The following is a 17,048-nucleotide window of genomic DNA, read 5'->3' on the forward strand; positions in this document are numbered from 1 at the left end:
GCTCTCCCATCAACATGACTACTCTACCTGAGAGACAGAAGCTCTCTCAGCAGGAGAGCATCTCCTACCAACACAGCATGGTATAAACAGTGCTTTGAGTCAATGTAACTTATGTTGCTCAGGGGGCTGATTTTTTTTTCATGCCCCTAAGCAATGTAAGTTACATTGATTTGAGCAATAGTAAGTAGGCAAGCCCCAAGAGACATTCAAAGATGTTTCCCTGGGGTATAATCTCCCTGGCATATTTTGCATACGAACCTTGAGGAGACATCAAAACAGCCCCTGTACTGAGGCAGGACTAGGCATACCTGACAGGTGTTTGCCAACCTGTTCTTCAAAACCTCCAGTGATGGTGATTCTTCATCCTTCCTTGGAAGCCTATTCTAGAATTTAAACCTAAATCTCCCTTGCTGCAGATTAAGCCCATTACTTACTCTCCTGCCTTCTGTGAATATAGAGAACAACTGTGTCTCACACACTCACTTACCTCCCCAACTAGTAGGATTCAAAGAGCTCTATCCATGAAATATGGTGTCCACTCAGGATCACCCTGCAAATGTCTCAAACTGCAAGCATATCTCTTAGCTTTTATATTAATAACTATTATGGGATCCAGAGTTATACTCACTCCAGTTGAGAATCTGACCCACCTCTTGTTATTAATACATCATAGACTCATGGAGTTATAACAACATTTATTCATTCTAGATACAAAGAAAAATCATACAGCATAGGACACATGAAATAAAAATGGACTCTTCACAAACCCTTTACTTAAGCTGCCTACATTGCTCAAACTACTAGAATTCTTTGTGGTGGAGAGGTCTGATTCTGTAATCAATGGGACCATTTTTTGCGAAAAGTATGGCAGAATCAGACGATTTGTGATCATAGCTCAACTTCTGCTTCAGGAACTATATTGTGATGGCGACTGAACATTGTGTCCTTGTATGGCAGAAGTCCCTGGCCGGTTTTCACTTTCAGAAATTATTAGCACCTTTAGCTGAATTATTAGCGTTCAAGTGAAGTTATAGATTTTCAGTACTTCTAACCAGTGCTTTTTTTGTGACTGTACTGCCCGGTACACAGTACCGGCACCTCCAATCAGAGCTTACCTGGAAAGAATGGAGTCTACTGTCACCTCTGTATGCAAATATCCCCCAGTTGGCTGGGTCGTGTGTCTTAAAGGGGCTGCATCTATTAAAAGGGCAATGCTGGCCCCACCCAGGTTTTTTTTCTCAACAACTTTTCCCCTGGAATATCGGCACCTTTTTTTTTTTCCAAAAAAACCCACTGCTTCTAACAATCAATTCCCATGGGAATATTTGCTAGCTAGTTTATGGATTGTAGAGTCAATTGAGCACTTCTTGTGTGTCCAAAAGGCTTCTTTGAACTGCGTCTTCCCCCACTTGCCAAAACTTTTCTGAAGAAATTAATGAGAATTTCCCCCTTTTGAGTCCCTCCAATGTATTATCTGTTTCAATCTGATCAAATAAAAGCAAGTAAAAAAATACTGGGAAGAGTACTACCGTCTCACAATGGAAAACAATTGTGCAAAATATGTTCACAGAATTTCAAGGTCAAGCATTTATAACATTCTTCGTGCCATCTTAAATGAACTTTTTTGTTAAATTGAGTAAGCTCCTCAAAATGAATACCGTAACAAAACCAACATCAGTCAGTCAGGTATGACTCCATAATTATCACTTTGCTGTACATCATGGCCAAGAGGAACTTCATGGTAGAAGATGGAGAAAAAATATTCCTGTTCCAAAACCCAGGTCACTAGTCACTGGAGTTAATGGAGAACTTCCTAAAACTGACCCACAGTAGCGTGCTCATGAGTCTGTCCAGTAGAGAGCACTGATGTACATATATACTACACAGTTAATTACAATACATGTTTAATTATACAGAACTAATTGAAAGGTAGTCTCAGAAGTGCAATAAGAAATATTTCAAATGCAAACCTTCAGGAGACAGTAAAGAGCAGAATCAAAGAGCCCAAACTCCTTAGAACAAAGACATGCAGCTATGGGAAATTTAGCATTGATTGAAGTGCTTTAAGATTAGATAAAGAGGAGAATCAAGTGCTGAGATGCCAAATTAATAGAGGCCTGTACGGATATGAAATTTGTATCTGCATCCACATCTGTATCTGCAAAATGAGCCACAATATCTGTACTGGCATCCACAAATGTGGATACCTGAAGATATAAAGTAGATAACCACAAATTTGAAGGGTTCTACATACAAAATTTGTATCCACATCCATAGCTGCAGATATCCACATCCACATCTGTGAATGCAGATACCTAGGGACATAAAGCAGATATCTGCAGATTTGGGAGGCTCTACAAATTAATTAATTGAAATAAAAATTGTATCAAATTTTTGTGAACTAGAGCACTTCCTAAATCAGCATTTCTTAAACTGTGTTCTGCGGCAAGTCAAAGGTGTGCTGTGGAGAAAACAGAAAAAATTCTGCTCCCGCGCCCCCTGCAGAGCCTGTAGACAGATCCCGCTGTGGCTGCCCCCCGTCCCATGAGGCCTCCGCTGCTGCTCAGCCTCCTCCTCCTCCTCCATGTGTGCAGGCAGCACCTTTTACAGAGGCCACTGCTGCTGGGAGGGGTGGCTGGAACTGAGGAGCCGCTCCCGGACCACGGCTTTTTAAAACTGCTGCCTGAAGGGAACCCAGCTCAGGCTCTGCTGCTCCCTTCCCCCTACCTGAGGCGTGCTCGGGCTCTGCTGCCCCTCCCTCAGGGCATGCTTGGACTCGCTATCCCCCATGCGCTGCTTCTCTCTCTCCCCTGCTCCCCTCCCAGCCTGCTGGGAAAGTGGCAGAGTTTAATCTGGTGGGGACGGTTGGGGTTTCTGCTCTCCTTCGCACCCCCATCCCGGCCCTGCCAGCAGGAAGCCTGTCCTGGTGCTGCAGCTGCACTGGGTTCCCTGCTGCATGGGGGGGGCGGGACTGAGCTCTCCATCCCCCACCCACCGCCCCTGCCCTGAGGAACAAGAGCATGCTCCCTGGAGGCTTTCCCTGCTGCAGCAGGGTGCCAAGCCAGATAAGCATCCCCCCTCATGCCCAGATCCCACACCCAACCCCCCTCACTCCCCTCCCCCTGCCAAGACCCTGCATTCCAAGCTTGCTCTGCCACCCTGCCCCAAGTCTCCTCCTGCACCCACCCTGCCCCAAGTCCCCTCCTCTACTCTCCCTCCTGGTCAAGGGTTTTTTTCTTTGTTTGTCTCGACAAATTTCCCCTGGGAGCTGTGGTGTGTGGGTTTGGTTTTTTGGCTCGACCAAAAAATCGTTGGTGTTTCCCATAAAAAAAATTATTGTTTGGTGTTCCTCAGTCTTAAAAAGTTTAAGAAACACTGTCCTAGATCATGTCCATATTGAAAAAATAAGTGTCACAAGTTTCATTGACAGTAATAAAAGGAAGAGACACATGCCCTTTCAATGCTTAGATTAGTCAAAGGATCTTGAAACTGTGGTGGAATAAACAAATTGAAAAGGGTACAAGATAACACTCCAGTCAGTAATGGAAACAGGTTACCAATCTTTTAGACACAATAAAATTTTAATAGAGTAGCATTAGCAACTATCCATTTTTTACACTGCATATTTATTTGGACAAAGTGATTAACAGGTTTGAGCAAGAGTGTAAAGCATACTAACAGCATGAAAGTATTAACTAGATGATATATCACAGTATTACACAAAGCACAGCTTGGGTCACTATTTAAATGTATGCCATAAAAATGTTAATGTATTCATTTTAAGTCAGCCAAGATAGAATTAAAACCCATCAGTGAAATAGGTCTGGAAGGGAATAGTCTGTAGTGTCAAGTAGTCATCGCCTCTAGTTTTATTCTTTCAAATAAAGTGCTGTGTTTTATAGTCAATTGAAAGAGTCAGTGCCTAGAAAAAGGACAATCCAAATAATAGTCTCATTGGGCATAACCTTCAGGGTGACAGACGGACTGAATATTTTCTACATTTAATTATGATTTTCTGGCACCTTCTTTCTCTTTATTTTTTTCTTCATTCTGCCAGACTGTACTGTAAGGTTTGACAGTTTAGAATTGTAACATTTTCCCTTTGTTTTATCCAAGAAGATAATTAATAACATAATGATAACATTCTTTTTAGCCTTAATTCCCAGTTAAATTTCTGTTCTACAACAAACAAATTACTGTAGATCCTGGAGGAATAATGTAGTGTGCATTGAAAGAACCATTCCATTATAAATTGATCAAATAGCTTTTATCCTTAACAATTCAATATATGTTACTAATTATTAATTATTTATGGTGATTATTATTTTTTCCATGTCAAGGGACTGATTCATGAGGCTAATTGATCAGTATTTGGCACAAGACCCAAGGACAATGAGGGAAAATGGCTTTATGACACCGTTGCTGCTTTTTAATTCTACAATGAGCATAATTTAGAGGAACATGAAGGCTTTTGTAATTTGCATCTAGCTGCCCGTGGCTCTAACAGACCATTCCTGCAACGGGAATAGCCAGAGCTGCTTCATTCAAATCCCTTTTCCCCAGCCACATCCCTTTTGATGAGGGCTTAAGGAAGGATTCCCACTAGGGTATTCCTATAAAGACAGTTAGGCCCACTTTACAATCCCTTTGCTTCAGTAGGGTGGCATAAGGAACCAGTACACACCAGAATCAGGCCTATGATTTTGTTCCAAGTAGTTTATCATTTGAGTTGCATACTCTCATAAAAAAATCTTAATAAAAATTATCTTTGGTCCTGTTTGTTTACCAGATATATCTTTGGAGAAAGCACAGCGGAGAGCAACAAAAATGATTAGGGGGCCGGAGCACATAATTTATGAGGAGAGGCTGAAGGATTGGAGGCTGAAGGCTTATTTAGTCTACAGAAGAGAAGAATGAGGGGGGATTTGATAGCAGCCTTCAACTACCTAAAGGGAGATTCCAAAGAGGATAGAGAGAGACTGTTCTCTGTAGTGACAGATGCCAGATTGAGGAGAGATGGATAGCTCAGTGGTTTGAGCATTAGCTTGCTAAACCAAGGGTTGTCAGTTCAATCCTTGTGGAGGTGATTTGGGGCAAAAATTTGTCAAGGATGGTACTGGGTCTTGCTGTGAAGGCAGCAGGCTAGACTGATGACCATTCATTCCAGTTCTAGGAAATCTCCTTTAATTTATTTAGGAGCAATGGTCTCAAGTTGCAATGAGGGAGGTCTAGGCTGGATATTAGGAAAAACTATTTCACTAAGGCTACATCTAGACTGGCATGATTTTCCACAAATGCTTTTAACGGAAAAGTTTTCTGTTAAAAGCATTTGCGGAAAAGAGCATCTAGATTGGCACGGGCGCTTTTCCGCAAAAGCACTTTTTGTGGAAAAGCGTCCGTGCCAATCTAGACGCGCTTTTGCGCAAAAAAGCCCCGATCGCCATTTTCGCGATCGGGGCCTTTTTGCACAAAACAAATCTGAGCTGTCTACACTGGCCCTTTTACGCAAAAGGACTTTTGCCCGAACGGGAGCAGCATAGTATTTCCACAAGAAGCACGGATTTCTTACATGAGATCGTCAGTGTTCCTGCAGAAATTCAAGCAGCCAGTGTAGACAGCGGGCAAGTTTTTCCTCAAAAGCAGCTGCTTTTGCGGAAAAACTTGCCAGTCTAGACACAGCCTAAGAGGGTGGTGAAGCACTGGAATGGGTTACCTAGGGAAGTGGTAGAATCTCCAGCCCTGTGATTCTGTGATTCTCTCTCTTTTTGTTCCTTGGTAATTCATTGATTGCAACGTTCTTTAATTTAACACAGGTCTCTGTGTCACTAAATCACTGTTCTTTCATGGGTACAGAACTGGACTGGAGGCAGGACATTAAGACTAGAGTGAAAGAGATTACACTGGGGCAAAGCAGAGTAATACACAAAGTCAGTCATGCTTCAAATTCAGATCAATGAAAATGTATAAATAAATCATCCTGTTTGACATCCAGGAGCAAATCTGCTACATAGTGCTAAGCTCAAAAGGCCAGTCTGGGCCCTGGGCTGATATACATAGGGCAGGTAAAAGACAATAGAGCCTATTACAGTCTTAGGAATAGTTCTGTGCCTCCACCAACCACACTGCTTATACCTGACCTTCCATTCCCCCTTCCTGTAGTTTTGCAGAGTCCCAGAAGAATTCAGCTCAGCATTACGCAGGGAGTGTGCATTGCCTGCAAAGCACCTCAGCATCTTCTTTCTCTCCTCTTGAGAGCTGGAAAACCACACATGCACTGCTCCTTAAGGAGACGTACTTAGTCACATAAGCTATAGCTATGGGTAGGATTTGCCCTTTAATTAGACGTTTCTGAAGCCTGAAAGCATTGTTCGGTGAAAAAAGACCTGAATGCAAACAAACCAGTTTCTCAGTTCTACAGAATCTGAAGTGAAGTTCCTTACATGTGGAGCTGTCGGTTCATTACATGAGGAGCTGACTTACCCCCTGAAAAAAACTAGATGAAAATTAAGCAAAATGTCTTTTTGTTGACATTTTTTCTGATTTTGGTCAAGAACCTAAAAACTCAAAACCTTAATGTTTTTCAGTTTTCTGCATCTGAAACCTGAACATCTTCTTTTTAAAACTGAAAATAAATTTGTTTTTTGATTAAAAACCCCTCTTTTACAATAGCTTAATTTTTTGGTGAAAATGTCCATTTAATTGAAAAAGCATTTTCCATTTAAAAAAAGCATCAGTGGAAATCTTTCATCATTTCTATTCGGTTGTAAAATCTAGTATCATTGGAGAAAAAGAGTATATTTTTTGTTATTCTTAGGAAGGTAGCCAATGTAATTAATCAAAAATCTGTGAACTGAAGTAAAAGTTTTTCAAAAGATTCTGTGTCATTTTCCCTGTCAGTTGAGTGTTTGGAGACCATAAATATGGTTTCTCGTTTTCATTTTAGAGTGAAAGTCACCAACTAACAAACACTGATTCTAATTTTATTATGAACAACTTCCAAAAAGAAATACTGATAAAAACAGAGGGTGGAATCCTGGCTCCACTGAAGTCTATAGAAGAACTCCCATTGACTCCCCAGGAGTTCACCAAAAACACGGTAATATTTCCTGATCCTGCAAACTCACACACATGAGCAGTCCCACTCAATCCAAAAGGACTAGTCATTGGTATGTTTGCAGGACTGGGGCCACATATATTAAAGAAGTGTTGTGAGAAGCATTCTGCATGCTCTGTGCTCCACAGATATTGAATGCCCAGGTGAGCCACTGAAGCTTGAGAGTAACAAATTTTTAGTAACATTAGCAATCTTTTTTTGTCTAACTTAAGCTTCGAAAATGGTCTCATTTTTTTATTTGTATGTTTGTCATTTGCTTTGAACAACCTATATTAGCTTCAAACTATGTAGAGAAACCCTGGTTTTGCAGATTAAAAAGCAAACAACCAGACAAAAAATAAACTCCTAGAAATAAGTAAAAATCAGAATGGAAAATTATATTCTTTGCTTATAAATCACACGTATGTTCCACTATGCAATCACACTGCAGGTGGTTTTTCATTGCTATTTTCAAAGATATTCAGACAGGGATGGACATCTTACTTTTCAAATTTTTAACTCTCTTAAAAGCTTGGAGATTTGTCAGAACTTGAAGTGAATCTTTCTCCTAGGTTTGGATGCTGCAGCACCTTGTTACCAACTAAGAAGTACAGGTGAAGTGGGGCAAAACAATAGTCTCAGATCTCTTACACAGATTCATCAGTCAATCAATAAAACTGTTCTTTATATCAAAACCCCAAGGAGTTCAAAGAAACTCTTAGTCTGAAGTTAACTTTTTTATAATGCTGTTTTCTGTAGTCATTCAGAAGCTTATCTTGGATTTTATAGATGTCAGCTGAACCTGCATTTTGTGAGAAACCGGATACTTGGGGTCTGTCCCTCTCTTATTTAGGGCCTGTTTTAAGATGTGTTATAAATCCAGTCATCATGGGTACATGGTGACGTGTCGTCATACTTCACCAACAACTCCTAGATACTATACTGGAATAAAAAAATCATCGCAAATGTGTACAAAATCATTTGGTTCCTTTATTACAGGGTGGAATCATCATTCATTGCCAATGCAGGTGGTGGGAAGCAGTATCCTAGTCCACACCACTTCCCACCACTCCCATTGGCGACTAACAGTGATCTGCAGCCAATAAGAGCTGAGATCATCCAATGCCTACAAAAGCGCAGGTAAACATAGCAGCAGCCTGCCAGGGATTAACTCTGGTAAAGAAATCAGTGTATTAGGTGCTCTACACAGAATGAATAAGTTCCATTCTTGGAAGAATTTGCAGCCCAAATATATACACAGAAAGGCAGGAGTGCCCAAGACAAAAAACGGAGTAGGTGACTGAGTAAATTCAGCATTGTCGGTTCCATAATTTGTCTTTGAAATTTAGCCCATACTTTACAGTAGGGAGGATTAAGATTGATGTGACTTTTGGAAAGAGTTCGTTTTGAGGTGATATCTGAACTAGGAGAGAGAAGAGGCATGCTTCCTAATTTATCTTCCTCCTGTGGGCCCATGTTCAGTGCAGATACTTGAGGAATTCTCTGGGGGCTGCTAACTGGACAGTCCCCCCTAGGCTTCAGGTAGGAGCCCCCATTAGCACTCTGCCACCTTCACCACCATAGGTGACTCCAGTATGCCCCCTGATCTCCCAGCCCCCCTTGACTTGACTTTTACACTTCTCTGCCCTAAGATCCCCCACACCTCCTATCACCTTCCCTGAGTTTTTCACCACCTGCCCTGACTTCTGTATCCCCACTGCTGCCCTCAGCCTCACTACTCCTCCTATCCCCCTTCCCTGACTACTGCACCTGCCACACCCACAGATCCCTGCCCAGAAGGACCCGAGCAATGTCCAGTAAATCTTCTAATACATAGATAAAGCCATAAAGATAAAGCTTACATTTAGCAGCCATGTCAACATTTTCACTGCTTCGTAGGCTCTTAGAAGACATTTAGGGGTAATTTAGAGCTAAATAACAGAACAGAACACTGAGAGCCAGGACTGCTGACTGTAAACAAATTTTACAGAACCGCAGGAAAGCTGGCCACTCCCATGATAAGTAGATGTCTAGCTAACTAAATTAGGGTTGCCAGATGTTGCCAGACCAGAAAGTCCTGGACTAGAGACGTTCAACCTGTATAAGAAAGTAAAAAGGGAGTGGAGAGCCAGTATGCCTAGCTAAAGTTGGGCCTATGCTTGGAGCTGGTAGTGTTATTGCCAGCTCAAGGAGCCTTACATAAATTAGCTGTGACCAAATTAGCAAACTAAAAATATAGTATAGCTGTAGCAGTACATGTGATGGGTGGGATTAATTGTTCTGCGCACGTATCCATCCTGAGATTGTAGGCATGCACCTTTGGTCTTTTTCCAATAGTTATACTATTTTTTAGCATGTTAGCTTTATTAACGGTAGCCTGTGTATTTGTCCTTGAGCTTGGAATTTTGCCCCCAATTTTAAGTGCAGATGTATCCTAACTCTGCATTTCATTGTCCCTTGTCTACCCTGCTTATCACTGGACCTCAATAGAAATGGTTTTATGAAGAAGTCTGACAAGGGAACAATGAAATGCTACTGCTCTCACTGCCAGGATGAAAGGATTAGACTTTATATTTTTATAAATGTGAGAAGACACTGCTAGGAAGCATTTATTGACACTAGGCAAACTCAATCCACTAGCCCCCTCGTCCTGAATTAATCAGCAGGTGGGTCCTAAAGCCCCATCAATCCCCACTGATCAGTTGGCAGTCAAGGCCTTCTGTGATGGGGATGTTACTGAATTTAACTAAAGTCATAAAAATAAAATGTCAGATTTTTGCACTTATTATATTCTCCCAATTAAAACATGATATGCTGGGTCCTCATAGTTGAATGAAGACTTTTGCACCTAAAGAGAATTGAGGACACAATAAATATTCATGTGATCAACTGTATAACAGATTAGAAAAGGACAGCTGGCTCAGGAGGGCTCATTTGCTTGATTTAGTTTCTATTTCTATTTATATTAAGAAAATATGGCAAGAAGTTATTATCTTCCAGAGGATTTAATAGATACAGTAGAGGTTTGATTTTTTTTTTCCTCTTCATGTGATCACTTCTGATGTTTACCTATTGTACATGAAAAAATGTGAGAAAATAGCCTAGTGACTTTTTTAATACAGTACCATGCTATTTCAACTGTTAGGGGGAAATGAAAGAACATTGCATGTATAGATGTGGGAAACATTTCTTGTTGGTAACACCAGCTTGTAATGTTCAGTGGCTTCTAGCAGGCATGCTGAGAAATTACTTGGAGCTCAGTATGGCTTTTGTGAATCTGAGTCAGGAGAAATCATTTTTGTTTATAAAGAAAGTGAGAGATGGAAAGAGCGAGGGAATAGCAACATTTTATTTAGCACCTAAGGTCTATTCTAACCTTGTATATGCACACGAAGCTAAAGCAAGCATATGGATCATAGCAAAAAAAACTTTAGTGGCAAAGGTACAAAAGCAGTGCTTTGTACTAGTGTTATCTTTAAAGCATAGATATTTTACTAAATATCTTTAAAAATAAAACAGTTTACAGATAGCTGTAAATAAGTCTGTTAACTACATCAGACCTTCCATACTTTTTAATCGGTGTTATGTTAAAAATGTGTCCTATTCCTTTGACTCCTATATTCAGAATTCAAAACTTGTCTTGATTTTCCTAAAATTCCTTTTGCATTATTCATCACAAAGTGCCAAGCCAGACATTAAGCACTTGTATAGTGGTTGCCCTGGGCTAATTTGTACTTCTAACACAAATGCATCAGGTACCCCTTCAGTGACTTCTTTGACCAGCTTCTCAAGCCATGCAAACATTGCAGAGATGCCATGCTCTCTATTTTTTTCATAATCCTCACAATTTTAAAGTAATTATGAAATTACTAATTCAGGTTAAAATCTACTGATTTTGAAAGCTGAAGCATGTATGTATACACACACACACACATATGAAAAATATATGTATGTGTGTTACCACCATCACTTGGGTCCAATAAATGTAGCAAATAGGATGGCCATTGGGACATTCTTCTCCAGTGCTCCTGTGGCACAGTGGGGATCTGATAGTACACAAGCCATGGAAAATTTGAATGGCTTGAGAGGCTTTTCGATTTATCCCTCCCTCCCCACGCCCCAGTCACAGGCTGCGTGTTACATTCTAACTATCCCATGCTATCTCTGCTGTACAGTGTTAATGCAACCAGTGTGCCAGCAGGGTGCACAGTAGCGACTACAACCTGTGGCTTGAATTGTGAATCCAGTACCACAAACCCTTGCTGACAATAGCTTACAATAGCTTGCTGCTTACTGGATCCTCACTGTGCTATGGGGGAGAGAAGCTGAAGGTGTAGGAAGAAGAAGAGCTAGCGGAGGAGAGAAGATATGTAATAGAGTAGGGAGAACAGGAAGAGGATTATCCCAAGAAGGAGGTCCAGTCCCCGGACTGGCCAAGGTAATTAAGACCTAAGCAGCTTAGAAGGGCAGCTTTCCTAGTGCCATTCCTCCTCTTCTCCCTGTTTGGGGACGAGCCAGGTGCACGAAGAGGAAAGACAGGCCCACTGTGTGCTCCTAGGAGTCAGGTGTTCAAGCAGGCACTCGTTTTTACAAATAGAAGCGGAAGTGTCAGGTCTCTTGTGAGCACATTTGACACTATCCACTTCTGTAAGTTTGCTATGTTCCAGTGTAAGCTTCCCAATACACTTTGGGATCTGGGGTTATGATTTCACTCACTGGGTGTATAATATTTTTAATGGGAAAGTAAAATATTATTTTTTCACCAACATGCATCAGCATGATAAAAGATATGTATGTGGATTTTGCACAAGGATATTGAATTTTCTCAGTAATTGTGCAAAGCCACTAAGGTGACACTATTAATATTTTACAGGTCACAAATGTATTAGATATTTAGTACTTACTCATAATTGTTTTTGACAGAACCTGTTCCATGGTCACTAAATAGAATATTACAATGTAAATACATTAAAAATTGTAGGTTGCTCTAGGCATGCTAATTATAGTTTGTCTTGTTCACTGAACTAGTTCTATTTTGTAATAGTTCACTTGACTACAGGATATGACTTTATTTTTTAAATGAGATTTGTTTTATAGGAACTTCGTTACTGGCATGGTATTGCATCTAAAGTACCAGCTAGTTATTCTTTCTTTAATTGTTTGCCTCTTTAGTCACATAATTTTCCTGTTCTTACAATTTTTTTAAGCTATTACCGACTTTCAGCCACTGCCATCACAATTCCAATTTTCTGCAAATATTACCAGAAGTGATCATAACAGATTTATAAAGTGAAAACTTTTTTTTCTAATCCAAGTCTGGCTGTAATAGCCTATTTTATTGAGTGTTACCTACAGCAAATTAGCAAGGTAGTTAGAGCATAGAAAGCTAAGAGAGAGAAGTGGCAATAGTCAAATTAAAAGGATAGCTATCAAGTTCAGGGAAGAATCCTTATTAGCTATATGGATTAGATTATTCATTTTATGATGTGATTTATCATCTTACTTTTAATAATTCCTTTCATTTTAAAGTGCTCGGCAAATGAGGATAATTTCAGCCACCTCTTGGACAGAACATGGCAGTTGCTTAACAATATCAAGCAACATTGAAAAACAGCATAAAGCTGCTAACCTACAAAGAGGTCTACAAGCATAAGCTCTATTCCCTGAGCAAATCAATGGGACACTGTGAGGTCATTAAAGTCTGTGGTTTGGGATCCCTTGGCAGGATTGAGGCCACTCAGGAAATAAAGAAAATAAAGTATCAGAATAAAACTGCAGGGGACATTTAATTAGGAAGAGTGTTTCTCAGGGCTTTTTCCTACAAGCTACTGATTAGCAGTCTATCCACAATTCAGTGTAACACAGCTTCAGCCATGTGAGTAGCCCCATTGAAGTCTATGTAACAACTCACACACAGTTAAGCACATGCTGAAGTGTGTCACTGGATCAGAGCCAAAAAATTCAGCACCTTGCACAATTGAACCCTAGTTGTTCAACACCACTGAGGCTATGACTAGACTGCAAAGGTAAGTCAGAAAAAGATACACAAATTGTTTGCGTATCTTTTTCCACTTTTCTATCGAAAGAGGCTTTTCCAAAATTTGGCGCATCTACACAGCACCAGATTTTGGAAAAACTTGCTCTTTAAACACATCCCTTTAAAGCAGACGTGTTCCTTTAATTCGGCATTGCTTTTCTGGGATAATCTCGGTGAAAGTAGAGGAACAGCATGGTCTGAAAAATTAATACACACAGCAACAAGACCTGAGAAGTTTAAACATGACTATCACTTTGAAACAAATGGCACATTTTGAGATGACTTCAGATTAATGGTAGGAATACACCCACCTGAAGAGAGAGCATATTTCATATATTATTGTTACATTAATTTCACTTATTCCTAACTACTAACCATATGCTGATGTATATAAAGCATGAATTTCCACCTATCTAGGTTATATACCATAGGATCTGATAACACAAAGAAAGTTACTTATCCTCAAAAAACAGCTATATAAGATCTTTTATCACTCTTAACTATGGGATGAGTGTGCATTCATCCACATCCACAAGGAATGAAAATGAAGTGAGGCTCTTAAAACCATATGTCACAATATTCTCAGTGCTGCTGCAGACTTGGACACCTGCAAAATATGAATTACAATCTGACTACCCCTGTGATGAGAGATAAGATAGAGTTCTTTCTGCAGTGCATCTCTCACACTACAGAGTCACTGCTGTTCAAAAGAAAATTATTTGGAGAATTGCTTCCACAGAATTCCTTATACAAAGGGTGAAAAGACTAGTTCAGAACTTAAAAGGCAAGTGGAAATGTTCAACCCCCTGCTAAAGTGTTTTGTGCGTGTTTTAAGCCATAGAATTCCAGATTGGTTTGTTTGAACAAACATAACTGATAATAAGCAAATTAAGGGAAAAAATAGTAGTTTAACAAAAGCTTAATTTACTGGTACATAATGGAGAGTCACTTACAGAGAATTCCTCTCCTCGGCACCAAAGCCTCTCCAGCTGAATGTAAGGTGACAGTACACTGAACCAAAGAAGTATCAAGACAGAAGCATTACATCATCAGAACAGAACTCTTGTTGTCTTCTTCTACCCTCTTCTTCTAGGCAGGACACTGTTTCTAGCAGTTCCTGAAAGGCACATCTTCCTATTTAACACAATGCTGATGTGTAAAAGTTTTGCAATGGCGTGTAAACCTTAAGCAAAGAACCAAACTCACTTTGCCCCCTCCTCCCAATTTACAGTTGAATTAGTCTTATTTCTCATGTTCACTAGCCTTGTTATCTCCAGCTATGAACCTCATTACTGCTTGGGTGGGAGATCTCCATGGGGTAGATCAGTGGAGTTGTGTTAGTTATTCAAAAAGGGCACATCTATATAGCAGGGCAAAAGTTGAATTGAGCTACAGCTTGAGCTACATCAATTGCATAGCTTAAGTCAAAATAGCTTCATTTGGCTTTTGGCGCTGTCTACCCAGCAGGAAGTTGAAGGAAAAACACCCAGGGCCTGATTACATGCATCCTAGAATATTCAAGGAGCTGATAGAGGAGGTATCTGAGGCTTTAGCTATCATCTTTGAAAAATCATGGAAGTCAGGAGAGATTCCAGAAGATTGGAAAAGGGCAAATATGGTGCCCATCTATAAAAAGGGAAATAAGAAATCAGAAAAACTACAGACCAATCAGTTTCACTTCCATGCCGGGGAAGATAATGGAGCAAGTAATTAAGGAATTCATCTGCAAACATCTGGAAGATAATAGGGTGATAGGTAATAGCCAGCATGGATTTGTAACCAGCAAATTATGTTAAACAAATCTGATAGCTTTCTTTGATTGGATATCAAGCCTTGTGGGTAAGGGAAAAGTGGTAGATGTAGTATACCTAGACTTTAGTAAGGGATTTGACATAATCTCACATGACCTTCTTATCAATAAACTAAGCAAATACAATCTAGATGGGGCTACTATAAGGTGGGTGTATAACTGGCTGGATATCCATTCTCAGAGAGTAGGTATTAATGGTTCACAATCATGCTGGAAATGCATAACAAGTGGGGTCCGCAGGGGTCGTTTTTGAGACCGGTTCTGTTCAATATCTTCACCAACAATATAGATGATGATATAGAGAGTGAAACAAAAAACAGGACTATGTAGCACTTTAAAGACTAACAAGATTAGGTAATAAACCATCTTGTTAGTCTTTAAAGTGCTACATAGTCCTGTTTTTTTGTTTCAGCTAGACTACACTGACATAGCTACATCTCTATTGGTATAGAGAGTATGACTATTTAGTTTGCAGATTATAACAGTTGGGAAGGGTTGCAAGTACTTTGGAGGATAGGGTCAAAATTTTAAATGATCTGGACAAACTAGAGAAATGGTCTGAGATAAATAGGATGACACTTACTAAGAACAAATGCAAAGTACTCCACAAAGGAAGGAACAATCAGTTTCACACATATAGAATGGGAAGTGATTGTCTAGGAAGGAGTACTGCTGAAAGGGATTTAGGGCTCTACTCTGTGCTAATTAGGCTGCAATTGGAGTACTGTGTCCAGTTCTGGGCATCATATTTCAAGAAAGATGTAGAGTAACTGGAGAAGGTCCAGAGAAGAGCAATAAAAATTATTAAAGATCTGGAAATCATGACCTTATGAGGTAAGACTGAAAGAACTGGTTAAGAAAAAGTTTAGAACACAAAAGACTGAGAGGGAACATGATAGCAGTTTTCAAGTATCTAAAAGGATGTTACAAGAAGAATGGAGAAAAATTGTTCTCCTTGGCCTCTGATGATAAGACAAGAAGCAATGGGCTTAAATTGCAGCAAGAGAGGTTTAGGTTGAACATTAGGAAAAACTTCCTAACAAGGTGGTTAAACACTGGAATAAATTACCCAGCAAGGTTATGGAATCGCCATCACTGTAGATATTGAAGAGCAGATTGGGTAGACATCTATCAGGGATGATCATGCAATGAGGGCAGGGGACTGGACTCAATGACCTCTCAAGGTCCCTTCTAGTTCTAGTATTCTATGATTCTATGACTTCCCTTACTCCTTGTGAAATGACGGTTGCAAGAGTTGGATTAAGAAGCCTGTTATTTCAAAGTTATTTTGAAGTAACGGGCTCACTGTGTAGATATACTCTTTGTTATTTCAGAATAACGTCAGTTATTCCAAAATAGCACTTCTGTGTAGACATCCCATAGGGGGCACTGTGTACTCTGCATCAGTACCAAACCAGTGACCCATATCTTTATGGGACCCCCATGCTATTGACAGTACTATATCATCTCTAGGTTAGTAATGGCAGGCACAGGAATTTTATTGAGGGTATTCTAGTAAAATTCCAGCCTGGATAATCTGAGTACTTTTCTCTTTCTTAAACTCCCCAGAGTTCCAAAGGGGGACTGCTTTGCTTTCTGTTCTAAACTGTTGTATACTACTGTTCTGGTAATTTGACAAAGCTGTGGCATTTCAGTCCCAGGTTAAATGATTGTTATACCTACAGTGTATAGTTTATGAAGTGATTTCATACAAACAATATTTTTTAAATGTAAATTGTTTCACTGTCAAGTTGCTGTTTTATTCATTTTGGAAAGTTAGCCTTCCATTAGTATACACATATGGAAATTATGCAACTGCAATGGTGTGAGAATAAACTCTGTATTTTTGTACAAAATGTGATCACTCAGAATTTATTAGGGTATGTCTACACTTGCCCCCTGTTCGGACTAGGGAGGCAAATAAAGCATAGTGAAGTTGCTAATGAAGTGCGGGATTTAAATACAGGCAGTCCCCGGGTTACATGGATCTGAGGGTACGTCTACACTACAGCGCTAGTTCGAACTAACTTAGTTCGAATAGTTAATTCGAACTAAGCTAGTTCGAACTAACGCATCTAGAACTAAAAACTAGTTCGAACTAGCGTTTT

General features: G+C 39.9%; 1 protein-coding gene across 18 annotated transcripts in view; it reads left to right on the top strand.

Moving 5' to 3' along the window:
* Positions 1–17,048, top strand: part of MAGI2 (membrane associated guanylate kinase, WW and PDZ domain containing 2) — a 1,124,289-nt gene that overhangs the window by 1,041,087 nt on the left and 66,154 nt on the right. The window lies entirely within an intron of this gene.

Source organism: Pelodiscus sinensis, chromosome 1 (genome assembly GCF_052426305.1).
Source record: "Pelodiscus sinensis isolate ZL-2025 chromosome 1, ASM5242630v1, whole genome shotgun sequence".
Taxonomy (NCBI): domain Eukaryota; kingdom Metazoa; phylum Chordata; order Testudines; family Trionychidae; genus Pelodiscus; species Pelodiscus sinensis.